This window comes from Myxocyprinus asiaticus, chromosome 2, assembly GCF_019703515.2.
Source record: "Myxocyprinus asiaticus isolate MX2 ecotype Aquarium Trade chromosome 2, UBuf_Myxa_2, whole genome shotgun sequence".
Taxonomy (NCBI): Eukaryota; Metazoa; Chordata; class Actinopteri; order Cypriniformes; family Catostomidae; genus Myxocyprinus; species Myxocyprinus asiaticus.
This window is the reverse complement of record NC_059345.1, coordinates 40,027,770-40,049,201: the sequence shown is the minus strand read 5'-3', so window position 1 is coordinate 40,049,201 and position 21,432 is coordinate 40,027,770. Positions and strand designations below refer to the sequence as shown.

The 21,432-nt window shown below is 37.7% G+C and overlaps 1 protein-coding gene across 11 annotated transcripts in view; it reads right to left on the bottom strand.

The window, feature by feature from the left end:
* The window catches only part of LOC127416662 (diacylglycerol kinase zeta-like), a 173,773-nt gene that overhangs the window by 100,513 nt on the left and 51,828 nt on the right, over positions 1-21,432 (bottom strand). The window contains exon 1 of one of the 11 annotated variants that reach the window (XM_051656171.1): positions 2,914-3,051. The exons of the other annotated variants lie outside the window; for them this stretch is intronic. The gene's annotated coding sequence lies outside the window, so the exon portion shown is untranslated. Of the gene's footprint in view, positions 1-2,913; positions 3,052-21,432 lie in introns of those variants that run through there. 11 annotated transcript variants of the gene reach the window in all.

The window sequence follows — 21,432 nt, the reverse complement described above, 5'->3', positions numbered from 1 at the left end:
AAAAACGGAAAGGGCTTCAAATCAAAAGCTCAAATTAAATGGAAAAAAGTACGACAGAAATATATCACTACTGTATAGTTAAGTAATATTCACTGTAATACTACTACTACTAAAAATAATAATAATAATCAATAGTAATTGTATAGTATTCAAGCATTATCTCACAACTGTGATGCTCTGTTATGCAGCACTTTTATTTGACAAAAATAACTCCAATGTCGTATTTTGGATTGTGCTGTGAGGTTCTGTATAAACGCACTTCATTTGATAAAAATAATACAATATTATGTTGAAAATTAATTGTTATATTTTCATTTTATGAAGTTTTAAACTCAATTATTAAGACACAATTTTGATGATAAAATTGAAATAAACTGTTGATATGGATTTCAGAAAAAAATAAAACAAAAAAACAGGTATCAATATCAGCAAGTACTGAAAAGGCAATCTATCTGGCAATTAAATATTTCACAAATAATAAAACAATACAAATCTTTTAAAAAGCACTTTACTTTTAAACATGCTTACAGTATTGTTTTTTTTTTTTTTTTTTTTTTTTTTAATGGCCAGTAAGAAATCGGACTGGCAAATAAAGTTTTCATCTTCCATGCAGCACCTTGGCTGGTGGGTTTAAAAGTTAATTTCGGACCCTGTTCCTAACACTGTCTGAGCTTCTGATTTTCTCTCATATTACTTCCCATGCTGTCACTCTGTGGAGCATTTATTTAGTCTGCTCTCATTTCCTATAACTCATTAGGAGAACTTTCCACCGGTAAATGCTCAGCTGTGTGTGTTCACAGCTGTACCCTTTAGGAGTGCCTAAAATTCACTGTATGGTAAAACCTCTGTAAGGCACAGCCTTGAAACAGCTGCAAAAGCAATAATCAGTAATCAGTTACATTTATTAATAAAAATATAAGCAATTCTTCCCCACAGAAATATTAGCCTAATCATTAGCCTGACTGTAGGCTGTTTACACTTGCCAAGCAACACTGCAACTTGCCACATCAATTAAGTAATAAGGTACTAGAGGTAGTGCTAATTGTGAATATTGTCACAGATCAAGTTAGGGCTGGGTGATATAACCCAAAAAAATGATCACAATATACTTTTAATACCATTAAAGGGGGCGGAGCTGCATTCCACATGTTTGTTTGACCTCAAGAATGAATTAAACATAACTTGTTTGCTTACAAGTATATTCCAGAGGGTAAGCTACCTTTAAAGTATACACAGTTTAGGATTTAATCCTACATAAGGTGTGTGATTTCTTTTTTATTACATTTAGCCAATTTCATCCTCTTCAGCTGATGTTTGAGTCCACTGAAAGACATAGTGACGCTCCAAATTCCAGCTCAGTAGGTGGCTATAATGCACCATAAGCTAGATTGCCAACTGCCAATAAACATCACAAGAAGAAGAAACACTTTCTTGACTGTAATGCACTATGGATCATAAAAAACTAAATAGTATATAAATAAACAGCAATGGTGTTGATGTCAGAGTTGTTGTTGTATTCAGTCGATAGCTGTTTTGTATTGTCAGTGCTGTCTTGTTCGGTACGCAAAGATATTAAATTAGCCGTTTAGCTAGCTGCTAGCTAGTGGCTACTGAACCTCATTGCTAGTTTCCATGACAGCAAGGCTGCCTGCTAAAACTTCCTAATCAGCTGATTTCTTGACTGAGATTCAGTTATCTAGTTATGTGTATAACTTCGTTGAACTGCTTGCGTTTTTAGCGACACGTACCTGATTCGATCGTCTATATGTAGAACATAGGCTAAATACTGAAAATTACTCAAAAGTTTATCATCGATATCGAATTATTTGATTTTTTTACTAAAAATATCTATATCATTTTATCGCCCAGTCCCAGATCAAGTGCGTTGTTAGGCATGACGCGACCCATTCAGCAGTGACTATATTCACAATATGGCACACCCTCGAGTGCTTTATAGCTTTTATAAAAAGTCTAACACATACAGTTGAAGTCAGAATTTGGGAAGTAATAGAAATATCAAGGGCACAAATGTTTATTTAAAAGCTATTTTTTTAAGTAAAATCCTTAAGTGCCATTCTTCTGTTAGAAGATATATTTCCTGACAGTAAACAGTGAAGAAAATGTTGCTATACAACAAATAATAACGGTCAGCTATGGGTGCTGCACAGTGATACAAATAGTAGCTTGGTGAAGAGGTCATAGCTGTGTTTTATAATGAATAAAGCACGTCAGTTGACCAATCAGCCTCCAGAACTGGAACTATCCGTTTTATAAAAATATCTATACTGCAATAAGAAGCTTATAATGTGAAGCTGCATGAAAATATCTGCGCTATCTCTTTGTCAGCATGGTACAACTTACTGTCTGTGTCAGTTGCACACTCACACACAGTCAGTGGCCCATAAACACAGTAGCTTAATCATTTGCTTGCTTTACCCTTATTTTCATGCTGTGGTCTTATTAACATCTACACAAAACTGTTCACACACAAAGCGTATGTGTACTGAGAGTGCTCCATTTTTAGAGCTCCATGGAAAGAGTTCTGTTAACAGCACCGGCTTGTATGTTTCTCCTCTCTGTCACCAACACATATAATACAGATTCCAGCATTGGGTGCATTAAACTACACACTGCAAAGCAATGTAACAATCCTGTTATGCTACAGCAACAGTTGATAACAGAATCAGACAACATATCAGTCACTGTAACCTAAGCTGCAGTTGTTTTGCCAGTCCAAGATGAGAATTGCCAGACTCATCTAATACACCTCACATGCTTCACTCTCACACCGTTACCACAAATCAAAGAGTCTCAGGATACAGCACTGCACTCTACTAATGACAAACAACTCCCCAAATAAGCTAAAACACAACCTTACACTCTCAGGAGAGAATAGTCATAGAAATGTACAACCTGATAGAGTAGTGAAAATCATCCAGATGTCTTCTCCTTTCCTACACAGAAAACTTTTAGTTGGTGTGAGAGAGAGAGAGAGAGAGACTGAGAAAGAGAGATGGTTGACTGGGGAAAGGGAAAGAGTGAGCAGGCAGTCTGCCCTGTGAGAGTGGGAGGGTCAAAAGAGAGCAGGAGAAAGAGCAAGACAGAAAGAGAGAGAAGGAGGGATCATAGACAGTAGAATTATTTTACTGATGAAGCATGGTTCCTCTGATGCAAACACCTTGCTTGAATACACTGACTTTTTATATGACTTACGATCTACAGTATATAGGAACTATCAGTAAGAACTTGAACACATACTCTGCATTAACATACACATATACAAACATACCATATGTGCACATATGTACAAACAAACAAACAAAAACATAAATATCTTAATAAATGAATTCAGCTCCATATTAATGTGAATGTAACTGTACAGTATCTGTCAGTTTGGGGGATTTGATGCTGTGTGTGGTGTGTTTTTGAGCTGCTTCATAATGCATTTTAAAGCTGCTGAGTGTAATTGTTTTGACATTAAAAGTCACGTATTCATGCTTAATATCCAGAGAAAACTATAAGAAAGCCATTTCATCTAAAAAGTGTTCCTCTGATTAGGACTGGGCAAAAATAAAGAATTTAGTTTGAACGATCTCGATATTGATTCTTAAATCCCAAGATCAATCTTTTACTCTAAGTGGAAACCATCTACAATACGAGTAAATCACTTGCATATGCGACCAAATGTCACACTATCAGGAAAATCGTTGGATTGCCTTTACTGGTAAATGTACCAAATGCTGTTCACACATACCATCAATAAGGAAATTTATAGGTAATGATACAAGTTATTTTGCATTAATGAAAATTGCCAGAACAAAATGTACCAGTATTTTCAAAAGGGTTGTGTTCACACATGACCTCTAAACTGGAAAGTGTACGTAATTTTCTAGAAAAGTCTGTATATGTGAACATGACTTATGTCTGTGATTAGTAACTGGCTGGTATTTTTTTCAGATTTCACTCACCAGTGGTTGAATAGTATAGCGACAAAGAAGTTTAGCACTGAGATCCTTCCACTGGCTGTTGAGAGTAAAGGTTTGGTTTGACTGAGATTCACACAATCCATACGTCACTTGTAAATTAGGGCTTTCAATTTAACGCATTAATTCTGTGCAATTAATTATATAAAAAATAATGTATTAAAAAATTTACGCATTTAATCATGCCCCCATACCATAATGAGGCATATTCCTACCAAGGAATTCAAGCATGGAGTACCACCTGTTTTCTCCAGGGGGCAGTAAGAGAAACTCGCTATATCCACCTTTTTCTCGCGTCCCGTGATGCTTAGCGAGAAATATGGGCGGTAGTTCCATTGTCAAGTAAACACAAATGTTGTTGCGGTGTACGTCCATTCGTTCTTTCATTACAGTGTTGGGATTTTGAGGAGAGCGTGTATGATTTCATGACGACATATCAATCACTATATCAGTGTGTTACTGAATAATAATAAACTGCAAAGAAGTCAGAAAGCGCGAACAAAACCGGTGTGCTGTTTCTTCCAGATGCAGCCAAGATTTCATCTAAGCACAAACGCAACATTTCGAACAGAATTATCGGTTGTTTCAGTGGAGTACCTGTGTTAATTCAGCTTCAGATGTGTGTGCTTGTCATCGTGTCATCCTGCATGTTGATATCAGACAGACACACTGAGGAAGAGCCGTGAAGTTCTCATTCATGGGTATGTAATTGCTTTTACATTTTTCCGATCGGACGGTTATTTCCTTTTAATTCTGCACGTAAGTTTAAACTTTTGCTCGGCGGGTGATTGACTGGTAAGAGGTGGTGCATTGCTGCCATCTGGGACGCAGCAGGACAGCATTTTAAACCTCAAATGAAATGTGGTTTTTGTGGTAGTTTGTTTGAGTGGCCCATTCAGTCCAACATCAACAATGTTTGTTGACAACATTGAACATAGGCTCGATGAATGGTGTGACTTTGGAGCAGGTCTATCTGTTTGCACAAACAATGGAAGACAGGTAAAGTTTTCTGGAATCTGTTCCAGTAATCCAGTAATCATTTTTGCAATTCCTGCGTGTTGTGATGTTAGTGGTGGAAAAATTACACACTTCAGCTTTAAACACATTATCAGCCCAATGTTTTTTATAAAACATCTGCAACAGCAATAATAAGTCATCAGTAATCAGTTACATTTGTAAATACATTCAGAATAACAATTCTTTGTCAGAGTTATGTAGCAACATTGCAACTTGCCACATTAATCAAGTAATAATGTACTAGACAGTGATTAACTGTGAAAACAGTGATTATTTTTGCAGTTACGGCGTTTGGTGATGTTAGTGGTGTAGAAATGGCACACTTCAGCTTTAAAACACACTATCAGTTCAAGAGCCCTCTCCTGAGCAAGCTTAAAACTCACAACTCCAACACCAGCCCACGAGCAAGGTTACTCTATTACACACAAACAGTTTCCTAAGGGGAGGACATCAACCACAAACATCCTCCAGCCACTCGTATGTGTATATGTGTGTGTTTTTGCTGGGAGAAAGGTTGCATATGAGTAAATGTATGCTTATATGCTGGTCTCTTTTGACTCTGATGTGACTCAGATGGCAACAGTCACTTTGATCAGTGTGTGTGATACCACTGCTGCAAGCAGTGTCTGGGCGTGTGTGTCAGAACGCTGAATGCTCCCTGTGTGGTTGGACCGCAGCAGTTTTTTTGTACTATGATGACTAATAGATCTATCTCAGATGGAGCCATTTACTGCATCTAACACACACACAAACACGTATGCATATACACAACCACGCTCTCAGTTTCACAGTTTCTGTTTCCAAAAACATACAAGCAGAAGAGACAGAAAATTAAAATTGATCAAGAAAGAAAGAAAGAAAGAAAGAAAGAAAGGTTAAGCTTGCTACAAATTATGAGAGATCTGGCATCAGAAAACCATAGTACGAACAAGAAAACGTTTATTGTAAAACACAGCATGTGAACAGCCACTCACACACATACTGTACACTTCCTTTTCCCCCAAACCTTAACCCACACAGACACTTTCTCACCCTGCCTCTGCCTATATGCATGTGCACACACACAGTGTCTATTCTATGCAGATGCTTCATCAAAATGCTGTCACATGAACTATGATGTGTGCTTCTGCCTTAAATGGTAAAGGTGCTGCTTAGAGTCTCTCTGGCTGCTAATGATAATGTTGTACTGCTTAATGGATACTACTCCGAGATGGTGGCAGAAGATTGGATGATCTTTAAACTCAGAGGCAAAGGAGATCAAAACAGAATGGTTTTAAATTAGCATTTCATGAACCAGGCATGGTGATATTTAGAGCTCCATCTCGAGTGGAGGAGTGGGAGAAATAAGAGTGAGTATGAGTCACCATGCAAACCGAGAAAACAAGCAAAGTCTAAAAGTGTATTGAAGCTACATGTTGTATGTGAGCTGATTGTGACAACTCAGACATCACTTAACTGTCTCCCACGGCAACTGTCGCTGCTTCTGTCTGGGTGTTACAACACATCATTACTTGACAATCATCATAGCTACCACCTAAGGCCAGCTGTCAGTCATATCCGCTGATAGCCCAATCTTCATATGCCATCTAAACAGCCATTTTCCTCCTTCATGCACCAATGCGTGACAGTTTAATGCAGATATTGGGAGAGGGGGGCATCTGCTGGCGATCAGCTGTCATTACATGTGCAAGACACGAATGTGTCATGCACTCCCTGACAGATCAGAAAGATTTAAAAAGTGGACATATTAAAAATAATCCAATTTCCTTGATCTTTTGAGATAAAATAATGCATTGTACTATGAAAACTGTGTAGCTTTCAGAACTCAAAACTTACTGCCCAGTGAATACCATGCAGATAAATACATTTGAACACATGAACTGACTTGATTAACATTTAGTACTCAAATTGCAAAATAAAAAAATTACACAAATACATATGTAAATAATTAAATCCATATATTTGTGCATAAATAAATATATTAATAGTTTAATGTGCGAGGAGATATACAAATAAATAATTAAATAAATTCATAAATAAATAAATGCACCCATTAATGCAAAATAATAAAATATAAAACGATTGGGGAAATGCAAAAATGTTAAAGGAAATGTACAATTTTAATTATATATATATTTTTAATCATTCATTTATTTCTGTATGTAGATCCGTATTTATTTTTTCTTCGTGCAACATGCTAATGAGAGGATGTCAATCACACATCAGTAGGTGGACTTTATGACACTACTGGCTGATCATTGTAAAAGTGCTTCACTATACTATTACATTAATAAGGACATCACCAAATTTTCACAATCATTCATAAATAAAAGTTAAGCAAAGGATCTTGCTTTTATGATTCTCCAAATGATTCGCTGCCTCGCGAAGCAACTCTGCTATCAAGCATCTCTTCACCATGGTGAAACTGCAAACTCCCACCAAAAACTCTTGCACCTGATATCGATAGTTTGAGTGTGATGCCTGAACAGCTGTTGACATTCTCTCATTAGCATTTAACGTGGAGGAAAAATAAATATATACGGAACAGCATACAGAAATAAATGAATGATTAAAGAAATATAGAAATGTGGAATAAAGATCAACTTTCAATTTTGCATTTCCCCAACCATTTATTTATGTTTTATATTGTATTATATTTGCATTGATAGGTGCATTTATTTGTTTATTTGTATATCTCCTGAATATTTATTTATATATACATTTATGCATGAACATGCAGAGTTATTTATTTATGTATTTATTTGTGTATTTATTTATTATTTTTGCAGGTTTCGTCCTCCATAAGAAACATGGCCTGTCCACCTTAGCCATTCTGTTTCTGTGCACACACCTCAGACAAAGAAATCCAAATTCTCTCAGTATGATCATTACTGGACTCGATGGTTCCTCAAAAGCAAATGCAACATATACCCTGTAGGTTACCATATACCAGCATGTATGCCTGTTCTCCATTAGATGGCAGCAGTAGTACTAGGAAAATATCCTGAGAACAAGCAGTAAGCACCATATCCAGCAACACTGGGAGTATGCACGATTATGACAAAAAATCATAACTGTTGATTATTTCCCTTGATATTGTGATTGCAAATAATTCTGATTAATAAAATGTACATTAAAATACTTATTTGGGGTGGTTTATCTGCATGCCGTATTGTTTATGTTGGCTACACATCCAAAACAAGCTGAGAACTGTGTTCCTGAATGATTTTATTGCTATTTTATACATCAATAAATCAAGAGTAATTACCTAAACTGTCAACTTTACATTGGTCCTCTCAGAGGCATAAAAAAAAAAACAAAGCTGTTATTAAAATTTTGAATAAATCATACACAGGAGCGAGCAATGGACATGTACACTATATGGCCAAAAGTTTGTGGACACTATGTGCTTGATGAACCTTCAATTTCAAAACCTTAGGCATCAATTTCCCCCTTTGCTGTAATAACAGCTTCCACTCTTTTGGGAAGGCTTTCCACAATACTGTATGTAGTAACATGGCTGCAGGAATTTGCTCTCATTCTGACACAAGGCTATCAGTGAGGTCAGGAACTGATGTTGGTTGATGGGGCCTGACTTACAGTTGCTGTTCCAGCTCACCCTAAAAGTGATCAGTGGGGTTCAGGTCTGGGCTTTGTGCAGGCCAGTCAATCTCTTCCATGCCAGACATAGAAAACCATTTCTTTATGGACCTCACTTTGTTCACAGGGGCATTGTCATGGAACAGGGCTATCCCCAAACAGTTGCCACAAATTTGGAAGCACACAAAGCCCAAGCCATTACATAAAGAAACATTAAGATTTTTTCTTTACTGGATTTAATGGAGTAACCAAATTTGTTAATTAGAAGGGGGTGTCCACAAACTTTTGGCCATATAGTGTATATAGCCCCTTACACACAAACAGCGTTTTCCAGAAAATGTACTGCAATTTTCAGGTTAGAGGTCATGTGTGAACACGACCCTTTTGAAAATATTGGTAAATTAAGCTCTGGCAATTTCCCTTAATAAGAAGTTGTACTATTAGTACCTATAAATGTCCATTTTGATGGTATGTGTGAACAGCACATGTGGTTCATTTACCAGGCAACCCAATGATTTTCCTGTAATTTACCTGGTTGCATGTGTGAAATGGGCTTATGATTGGTTAAAATGATCAACCACTGCAAAAACATAAGTTAAATAGAAAATTAAAAAAATTAATTGTGGCTGATGTAATTGTAATCTCAATTATTTATTTGATTAATTGTGAAGCCCTATCTGAGAGATACATTTATGGACTTTTAGCCAACATTCTGTCTCTTTCCACTAGTACCTTTGAAATGTAATGCAGTTGGAATAGCCTATTAAAGGGATAGTTTAGCCCCCCCCCCCAAAAAAAATTCTGTAATAATGCCCTTATGTCATTATAAACTTATATGGCTTTCTTTTGTGGAACACAAAAGAAAAAAAAATAATATTCCGGTCTGTTTTTTAAAAATACAATGGCAGCTGATGGGCTCTATTTTCGTCGCAATGACCGTGCGCAACTTCTTATCCAATTTTCATGAGAGCGCTTATTCTAAGTGCAATTTTCGTGCCAGCGCAAAGCACAAGTGGGCATGAGTGGGAGTTTTTGCGCTACTGTGGATGTAGACATGCAAACTGTGGGTGTATTGTATGTAAATTAAGTGGTGCAAAGCGCAATTTGCTATTTTCCTAAGAATTTGGTTGTTGCGCTAAGATGTTTCAATACCACTTCTTAACTCAGCACAAAGTCAAATTCAGTTCCTGCATTTGCAGATTTCACTAGCAGGTGGTAATAAAGTTACTGTCCAAATTCTGAAAGAACAGAACATCAAATAATGTCCTTGACCATCGCTGTTGAAGCCGTTTGTTGAAACAAAAAATTATGAGATTTGTGTTAAACTTTCTAGATGTCATGGTTTAGTTTTTTTTTATTTTTTCATTCAGTATCAGTTTTAAAAACTATCGGCTGATTATTCGGTTATCAGCAGGTACTGCCCAACTTATTTATCAGTATCGGTAAAATTCACTATTGGTCGACCTCTAATATGTATTATTATTCTTGTATATTTACAATTGTATTTATGATTTCATTTTGACTAGTAATTTTCCACCTATCATAAAGTGATTTTTAAGTCACTGCAAAATGGCCCAGAAGAAGTTGGAGTGAGTAAAATGTTTGGATTTAGTATGATTTTTTGACCACTTCGTTATTTTGATTATATTTTCTTTCGTTTGAAGTGTAATTTGAATTTAAAAATATTTTTGGTTTAATTTTTTTTTGTTTCATTACATGAATTTACTTTCAATGTCGCCCAGTAGAAGTGAAGTGTGTGCCAATTCAATCACTGTTTACTAGCCATGATTTGTGTGTCAGTAGATGAAAATGATTCATACTTACATTCTCTGTAATTTGACAAAACCTACATTCATATGAACCACATTTTCCGTGCATATAAAAGGAGTGTGTCCCATTTAAGAAGGATGCATTTAATGTACAAAATGATGTAAATCCATATTTCTATTCTTCCATTTCATTGCATACAGTCCATTTACACTACTAAGTACTTATAAATGTGCTGTCTTTGTTTATATTGCTGTTGCTGGACAGGGAATGGACTGTATAATATTACGGTGACGGTACCGGAGAAGAACCTCCGAAGAACCCGATTAGTGCCTTGCGCCCGCAATTTCACCAAACCCACTTGCGCCTACACTTAGCACTTTCTGGCACAAAAATACCAAAACTTCATGGCCATGCCCACTGACTTTGCGCTTATGACTTAAAGGTGGAGTAAGCAATTTCTGAGAAAGACTGTTGATATTTGAATTCAACAGCCAAACAAACACACCTCTCCCTTCAGTGCTCCTTCAGAAGCTCCACCCCCCAAATTCATGCACGCGCAATAGTGTTGTGTGGATTGGTCTGAATCAATTTGTTTATTTTCCCATTTACAGAGTCAGGGCTGTGTACAAACACCAGAATTTCTTTCAGCGCACACACAGAATGGACAGCTAGCGGACTGTGAAGAGATTCACGGAATTTGACAAAAAGTGTATTGGATTAAAATGACTTACTCCATCTTTACGGTAAGTTGTGGAGACACCTAACTTGGAAGGATGATCCCAAATCCCCATCACTACTCAGGTGTTTGTTTTGGTCATCTCGCCATATGTGCTTGGCCTCCGACAATAGTTGCTTGCGGCTATATTTATTATTACAATTATTATACAATAGTAATACATTTTTGCAACAAAACCTTAACTTGCATGGGGCATTGCTATGCGATCCAGTTAAACCAATGAGTTTATGCGGACAACTGCATAAGGAGTTCCTGTGTAGCAGAAATTACAACATTTGTATAATGTGCTCCACCTATTAAGGTCTTCTCATCCTCTGTCTACAAATACCCGGTGCCATGGGGTGTACTATTTGTATTTGTGTATTAACATGTAGCATCAGCACACTTAATCAAATGGAACCGAACTCGCAGCACATCTGTTACTTTGAGCACGACATGGAGTTGTGGAGCACAGAACCGCTCGGAAAACACTGTAATAATGCACTAACACAATACAGACAGGACAGAGCAGCACGCATTAACTTGGAAGCAAGCAGACTATTTATCTATTTAATTAAATTGCAGCCCTTTGTGGTTTAATAATCACACAAGTTTTCCTCACACGATTTTATTTCGATTAAATGTGCAACCCTATGTCATACCCATATTAAAATGCTAAATTTTTCCAGAGAGCTGTCATGACTGAATTGCTTTTATTATGTGACTTACACCTACGTGTAGTAAGGACATTACAGTCTCCTTTGTTGCTTCAACATGCAACAAACACACATAAACAAACACGCCTACATGTACACACATACTCAGAAGCAGTCTAGCATAGTACTTACAACAACTTCAAAAGAGAAACCTGACAAACAGTATGTGTGACCTGTACTGGAACCCCAGAACATTATGTTGCATAATAGAAATCCATCCGTCTGAGTCTCCACACTGCCTGAATGTATGCATGACAACAGATACACCCCCCTAACAAACTTCAACAGCTTGCAAACACACCTCTCATTTACCTCTTTAGTCACACATCAGTCTACTGTGCACTGGCACAATCTACGTAGATAGAAGTCACATTCACATATACAGACTTTTCCAGAAAATTATGTACAATTTCCAGTTTAGAGGTCATGTGTGAACACAACCCTTTTGAAAATACTGGTACATTTTGTTCTGGCAATTTTCCTTAATGCAAAGTAACTTGTATCATTACCTATAAATTTCCTTACTGATGGTATGTTTGAACAGAACATTTGGAATATTTACAAGTACAGGCAACCCAACAATTTTCCTGTAATTTACCAAGTTGCATGTGTGAAAGGGGTTATAGACTCTAGAGACAATGAAACTGAGCAGCATCTTTCATGTCTCTTAAAATAAGCAATCACAACGGCTCAGCTGACTCTAACTGTGACAGTTGTGATAGCTGGTAGCCAATCAGATTTTTCAGCAAAAAGTTCCTCTCAGAGGTCTGATTAACAGCACCCACACTTCAGAGGATGTGACACATATTGACTACCCTGATACAGTCAGGTCACATCAATCAAGACAATCATCTTACAAATAGGCCAACACTTTAATGGCCAGATAATTTGCTCTATAGCCAGCACCTTGAGATGAGAATTTAAACATGGACAAAACTACTAAAAAAAATGTTATCACTGTTATCTATTTAATTTTCAACAGAAATGTCTAATTTTCTCATTGCTTTTGAAAAACACACCTAAGACAAATGCACCTGTCAAGAGCAGGATAAGCATTCACAGTTCTGACAGTATCATTGCTTCCACTGAAGCGTCTAAATAGAAATCCAATAGTGACAATAATGAGATATGAGACACACATACAGCTACATATACACATTTCAAAGACATTCAAGAGTTTGAGCCCTGGAGAATCAGATTATTTCTGGTATTTGTGACAATGGGCCTATTTCACTTTAACTGCGTTTCCACAGTTGGGCCAAAAAAGGGCATGCGTGCCAGCCAGTTGCATTCCCACTGTCACTTCTGGGGCTTCATCATGCCGCTTCGGGGCTTTCTCGGACCGCTGATTACCCTTGGGCCAAACAAGGCCAACTGGAGAGTGAGGCAGGGTCAATGCCAAAGACGGAGTTTCGCCGAACTTGCCAGGTTGCGTATCCAGTGCACAATGGTAGAGGTTCGGGAAAAATAAAAAAAATTGCGGACACAGTACAAATCTGTTAAAATGCACAATGAACAAAGCTGTGCCCAAAGAAAGAGCTTTCCATGGTTCTAGATCATGGACGGTGGCTGGGACATCATCCCACTGTTAGTGGAGAGACCACTAGGGACACCATGGCAGTTACAGTTGGTGAGTTGTCAATGCTAACTTAACTGGCTAGCTAGCTTATTTTTAAAAAATGATATAAACTCAATATTCAAGATAACTAGGTAACATAATAACTCAGCTTGAGCTTCCCTCCTGCTTATGAAAGGGCGGTGGGTTTTAGGGCAATGCTGCGGCTATTGGCCCGATAGTAAAAAATGCAGATACATTTTGGTCTAGCTGCCAAAATTCCGAGGCTATTGTGTTTGTGTGTGTGTGTGTGTGTGTGTGTGCGCTAATGGGGTATAGGACCAAAGGTTGTTTCAGTCACAGATGGCTGTTACTCTCTGTGGGAAACAGGGCTGCAACTAACGATTATTTTGATAATCGACTAAACTAATGATTATTAGAACGATTATTCGACTATTCAGGCAATTATTGCAACGATTAATCATTAGCTCTAAACCGATTATTCAGCTTGTGCCCCGACTTAAAAGATTGTATTAAACTTGCTTGCTAACAATAAAGAGGACAAAACCATCTTTTAAAAATACCTCTAAATGACATTTACTGAATTAAAGGGGGGAAAATAATTTTTATTAAGTTTAATTCAGTAAAAATGTCACTACAAAAACATCCTATTGTTATCATGTGTTTTTGTCTTTTCCATTTAAAATTGTCTAAAAATCCTTAAAACAAGATACATTTACTTGAGCAGCAACATATAAGATATTTAGACTTGCTTTAAGAGAATGTATTTTGAATATCAGTGTATTTTTTCACTTGGTTATACATCTGTGAGTCCAGTAAAGACAAAATATACTTCTATTCAAGATCTGTAAGACAATAAGAAATGCACAGTGACATATATTATGATTCAATAAGTTGCCATCGCGTTATAATCTAGCTGCATTGAGCACTCAAGGGATGATCGTCCCCGCAACTGAGTGTACCTCTGCCGAGTGCAGTTTCAATCTCTCCCCCTTAGATCGGGACACTTCGCGCAACTCATAGAAGAGGCGCTGACCACACAGAGAAATGCCAGTTTCCTTATTATTTGAACTTTAATAAAGCTATAACACATTAAGCGCGCGCACTCAAGGGATGAGCGTCCCCGCAACTGAGTGTACCTCTGCCGAGTGCAGATCAACTAGTACAATCTTATATTAGTAAGTAGTGGTCAACCGGTATGGGTTTTTTAACGGCCGATGCTGATGCCGATATCCAGAGAGCAGGGTGGCCGATAGGCCGATACAATGCCAATATATCACACAATTTAACATAGTAAATAACAAACATAAAATGGCCAAAAAAATAAACTCTTATTTAGCACTATATTTACTAAATTTCACACAAAACTTAAAAAATAATATTGTATTTTAAATTGTAGATAGCAGTTTCTTCAGATTTCTGTTTAGTCATAAAATTTTAGTAATTTATTTGCACATGAAGAACTTGTTAATATATTAGGAAGAAGGAAATAACAGTACACACAGTAGTCCAGCAACCATGGATGGCATGTCCACGTTCGCATTTAGTAAAAAAATATAGAATCAAACCAATTGTACATACAGTGCATAGTGAATATGACATTTACTTTATAGCACGTGACGCGCTTTTACCTTGGGCTGTATCCGAAAACATAAGCAGCTGACTTGATACCTTGTTGCCTACACAGTTAATGGCTTAACTGACATCTGTTTTGAATGAACGGAACTCTTAAGGAAACTGGTCTCCGAACAGTTTGAAAGGCGCCTTATTTTCATCGTACCTCCATATACAGCTTCTGGAGGCAGCATTTTCCTGGTTTCGGAAGCAGCCTTGAAGTTGTACTCAAGCAGTCGTGTGGATCCGGCGCGAGTCTCAATCTCCTGACAGTTTAAACAGCCTGGATCGCCTACTTGGATTGTTACAGAGTGACTATCATGATTTGTGAATGAGAGGAACTTTTGATCCTGATCCTGAAGTTTTTGATTCTGGCTGATGGAATACACGCTTCAGAGGAAGATATTAGATGAGCGCTCGACGGGAAGAAAACGTTGGATTTTCGAGAGGTTCGGGAATGACATCTGTTTAAACAAGATATCTGCATATTTGCAAATGGTATATAATACAAGTTTTATTGATATTTGCCTTTTATCATTAGAAAAGTTTACTGTTAGAATACGTGCTTTAGAGGTAAATAAATGAGCACTCCACAGGACGCTGGATCTGCTGAAGTTGTGTGAGGTTGGTTTATTACATCTGTTTAAACGAGATATGCGCATATTTGCAGACGGTATATATGATATTATTTTTATTGATATTTGCCTTTTACTAATTAGACAAGACAGATAAGTTACAGAGAACTGTTGAGGAGAGAGAGGGTGAATGAAACAGGCGAGCACTTTAACATTATGAGCTCAAATGCGTCTGCCGCAGCTCTGATATGCGGACCGTTTAAATGACACTATTGCACACCGGTCTGTTATTGTAGTAATGCGATGGCACGTAATAACAAAACAAAACATGACTGGTTGTTTACATGTCTCAGTCACTTCACATGCAAGCAGGCGATTTTCGGCACCCTCAAGAGAGAAAAAAAAAAAGTAAATAATAAAAATTAAAAAAAAAAAATCGGGCAAACGGGAAAATTTATCGCCCGATGCCGATAATGAAAAAAGTTAGAATGCCGGCCGATTTATCGGCCTCTGCGATATATTGGTCGACCACTGTTAATAAGGCCAGATGTTTTTCAAGTATTTCCTATTCTATGGCACTGATGTTTATTCACACATCAGTGAGAGGAGTTTATTCTTACACATACCTGTCAGACATTTCAACAGATATGTTGAGACCTCCTTTTCTACTTTTACCCTCTGCTTACTTACACAAGTGTGTTCAGACACAACACACAAAGACATTAGTTTGTAAGTCCAAATTTTGAACACACCTACTTGTTTTTTTTTTTTTATTATTACTTTAGTTTTTTATTATTTCCAGTTGTAGATATTGGCTTCTACAAAGTAAAAAATCCTGTGCCTTGATAACAGCTTTGCACACTCGTGGCATTCTTTCAGCCAACTTCATGAGGCTTTCCCAACAGTCTTGAAGGAGTTCCCATATATGCTGGGCACCTGTAGGCTGCTTTTCCTCCACTCTCCGGTCCAACTAATTCATTTATAAAATATATTAAAATGAAATTACAGTTTTTGTGTAGGGACAATTTACAATTGTCTACAAACTAACTTAAACGTTATATATAAAATGCCAGTGACGCGTATCCAAACTTTTGACTGGTAGTGTCAAGAGTAACAAGCAGATGTGTACTCAACCATCTAATCTCAGTTCCATTCACTAACACACACACACACACACACACACACACACACACACACACACACCCTCTCTCACCCACTCTCTCACATGAACACAAAACACACCACTCTGCTAATACAACACCAAAAATGAGATCAGAAGTTTCATTTTTGTATATGTTTGAGAGTGTTTCAGTACAGTATACAGTAGATAAAATGTTTAGTAGGTGCTTGAGATGCATCAGTATGACAACTAAGGTGATACTACAAAAATCCTTCAGACATCTTGCATTATTCTATTATCAGTATATCACCGAACATATTAGAAAGTGTTGGATTTTTGCATACAATTAAATGATTTTGACAGAGGAGCACTATGTCATGTTCTAGCAGTGGAGGTGGAATAGTAGTTTTATAGGAATTTCAGTTCCTGCTTTACTAATTAAACCTATGAATAGGCTCCTTTGCATGTTATCACTGTTATCTTGGGTAGAGGCGTCAGAGCATGGGGCCAATCTCAGAGCTCACCTGCAGCAAGGCCAGGTCCAAAATTAACATTCGCCAAGAGCCAAATGACAAAACAAAATGGCTTTGGTCTGTTTTTTAGGTATAAATCTGGCATGGTATAGTCTAAATCACAATGCAAGAATGCTAGTCTAGCGGTTTACTTTTTAACCTGACATGAACGTAAAGAAATCCAATCCAAGAGACTGTCTACTGAAAAAAATATGACAAATGACAAATTTAGCTTGTTCTATTCCTCATTTGTAAGTTGCATTTGATAAAAGTGTCTACTTAATGATTAAATGTAAAATTAAATGTGGTGACACATTTCAAATGAAAATATGAGGAACAAAATCACAATGGATCTTAAAGAGCTCATATTAAATCAAATTTTCCTTGATCTTTTGACAAATAAGAAGTCAATGTTCTATAAAAACATACTGTAAGTTTCAGAACTGAAAACTTCCTCTTTATTAGAAAAAGAACATTTATTTAAACCAAGCTGCAAAAACGTCTCATTTGGAATTTGTGGAACTTTTACCGTCACAATTACCAAATACATCTGCATATAACTGCCTCTTCAGCAAGACATCAACGTCTACTTTTTGTCATTGCACCCTTGGCCCGCCCACTGATGCTCAGTCAGTCACACAGGTGAAGAGGACAGAGATGGGCCTGTTATGGGAGATTCATCCAAGGTGGATTTACACAGGACAGCTTAATCTGAACTGAAATGTTTTTCGACATAAACATGCACTAGACGAATGGCTTTGACCGTTATCATGTCTCTCACACCACTTTTAAAAGATGTATTATCAAGTTATAACTAAAATGAAAAGGAAACCCCCATTCTGTTGCATTCAGCTGCACTGTCTGTACCGTTTTTGTACCCATCTGTGCTATTTTTAATTGTTAGTATTTTGTAAACATTTTGTGTCTCATTTTGCTGCTGCCACTGACTGGGTGAAACACATGCCATTCTGTGTGAAAACAAACACGGATTATGAAAGATCACACTGCACCTTTGAAGACCAGCGTCTCTGCTTTGGCCTGTTGAAGCCAGTTGAAGAACCCAACATTACCATGGATTATATTACGTTTGCATATTTAGAAAATTTCAGCGTGGACTGTATGTGTTTTCGGCTCATATCATCGTGGCTTGCTTGTGAAACAGTCACAGTATTATACAAGCTTTGCAAAGGAATTGTTATAGAAGGATGGGGCAGTTAAAAACACTGTTGAACCCAATCGCAAAACCAAAAGTAAACAATTTCATTCATGAATATTTCAAATGTCATGACTGTTTTATAGTTTACGGTGCTCCTGTGCTTGAGTGAACAGTTTAATATATCAAGATGCAACGTGTTGAATGTGTGTTATGAGTAAATCCTGAAATGTAGTTTTATAATGTCGTGGAGCTTGTTCATTCTCTTCTAATTGAGTTTCAAATATGGCTGCATTTGAGGGGCTGCACGATGTTAGCCAATCATAAAAGTGGGCATTTACATAAGTTTAAAGGAGACACTGAGGCCAAAACCGAGCGTTTCAGACAGAGGCCCAGAGACAGGGTAAAGTTATTTATTACAAAATTATGACTTTTTGGGTGGAAAAAAACTTTACTAACATTATAAGTGGACTTCAGGGAAGATAATAAAATTATATGTCATGACCCCTTTAATGTTTTTGTGAGAAAAGTGGTGTTTCACTTAGACAGACTAAAATATTTTCAGTTAACCAGCCACTGAACAGGTGAGGTGAAAAGCTGAATCCTGACTATGGGTAACACTTCACTTTAAGGCATTTTGATAGGGACCAATTGCAAAGGATCTGTGCACAGGTCTTCATGTTAACAGTACCACTCTTTACAACATGGCCTACTGTATGTGAGCAGTATGCCTGTGATATCAAACTGCATTCGTGTTAGACACTGAGAGAAGAAAACTCTGCTCTTTACAACAGTCTTCCTTCATTCATTTCACTCCATTACTCTCCTTATGCTATTGAAGAACAGACACACCACTGCAACGGTGTGTGTGTCTGTGTTCACACACTTGACATCTAACTGCTGTACCACATATCAGGGACACAAATCTGTTTAGCTAGCACACACACTCACAAAAAACACTGACACATATTTGCAATATGGCTATTAATAGACATAAAACACACATTCGCGCACACACACACTGACTCAAACTGACAAAACCCTTCCTCCTCTCTCCTTCATAGTCTCAGCCTCTCTCTCTCTCTCAGTCTAAAGTAGGGCAGTTGGCAGAGAGTCGGGTCGTGAGGTGCTGACAGATGAATGTTCAGTTCTACTGATTCTGCTGTGATTCTGAATGGGCCGTCATTCAGTGAAGCTCAGAGACAGAAAGAACAGCAGACTGAGAGGAGAAAGGTCAGATTACAATCATCTGTTCCAAACTGACCACTACAATGTCATATCTACAGTCTTTTTCTGTCTCTTTACTTTTCCCCCCACATTTTCTCCTTCAATCTGAAGCCTGCTTCAAGCTTACAGCAATTCTTCTGCTACAACATCTATACATAACAGATGAGCAATTAAATGTGCTGACTAACAAACTCAAACACAACAGTCTGTAGCTTTAATGCCACAAATGACTTAAAGTGCACTTTCTGTCAATCCTGCCTCCTCACCTCCTTTCTCATCTCACATACAAGTTAAAGTGAGGCCCTGCAGATGTGCACAGGAAGATAGATGAGCAAAAACAATTCTGATTGATCTGTTTCACAGTCCTCAATTATTCATCCCTCTCTGTCTCTCTGGTATTGGTATTGTACACACAAATCACCTGATTGCAGTGGTTAATTTGTAAATGATGAGGTCCCGGAAAAGGACTGGTGATGGATCCGGCAGGTTTTGGGAGGGGAAGTCGCTTGCGGTATCATGGAACATAAATCAAAAAGAGTGCAACACCCATACGACACTTCAAAACTACATTGCTTTTACAAGAATATTTCGTTCAAAAATGAAAATTCTGTCGTTATTTACTCACCCTCACATTCCAAACATACATTATTTTCTTTCTTCTGCGGAACACAAAACAAAATAATTTAATCAACGTCCTGTTGGCTGAATTCAATACAATGGCAGTAAGAGTTGTGAATCCTCTCTGACCTCACGTTTCGATTATGATTCAAAGGGTAACAATTAGATTACAAAACGATTCTCGATACATCTTGTCCTCCAATTTATTTTTATCAATACACACAATCAGTATGAAATAGTATTGAATTACATATTAATTTAGAATTAATTGATCCCTAGCCTATAACTATAACCACAACTATCGGTTGCTGGTCCAAGATGGCTACATGAGATATCTGCTTATGTGAGAGTGCAGATGTCAGCTTCTCCTCTCCACACCACAGATGATAGTAAAGTGACAGCAGGGTTGCTGCTTAAGAAATCAATCAAGCAGCGAGTAAAGACGCTGACTACCACCCCTGGAGTCATGAGTTTGAATCCAGGGCATGTTGAGTGACTCCAGCCAGGTCTCCTAAGCAACCAAATTGGCCCAGTTGCTAGGGAGGGTAGAGTCACATGAGGTAACGTCCTCGTGGTCGCTATAATGTGTGGTTAGTTATGCGTGGATGCCGCGGAGAATAGTGTAAAACCTCGTGCTCAATAAGCCATGCGATAAGATGCGCGGACTGACGTTCTTAGACGCGGAGGCAACTGAGATTCGTCCTCCGCCACCCAGACTGAGGCGAGTCACTATGCCACCACAAGGACTTAGAGCACATTGGGAACTGGGCATTCCAAATTGGGGAGAAAAGAAAAAAAAGAAAAGAAAAATCAGTCAAGCATCTCGTATGAGCACCGTTCCAACGAGCGAGAAACAGCCATTTCTGTGCAAATTGGTGCAATAATGGGCACGAGCCTGTCTTTCATTCTGTTTGTTGACATGTTATCAGGAATAAACTCTCCCATTGCTATGTACTTGAGTATGTGAATGAATTTCAGAATCATAATTTCAGTCAGGGACGATGGTCATGTGGTTGATACATCCAGTCTGCAATCAGTTTTGTAGTGTGCACTTGGCTTTAGTATATGCGTGTCTGACCATATGTTTCTAGCATCTCACTCAGTCTCTGGCGCGTATTTAAGTGCCACCGCGTCGCCGCAGTTTAAAGTGAACTCAAGATTGATTTTGAATTTTGAAGACATATTTCTCAACACAATTTTGGTAAAGTGTGAGTGGCAGGGTAAATTAAAGGGGGT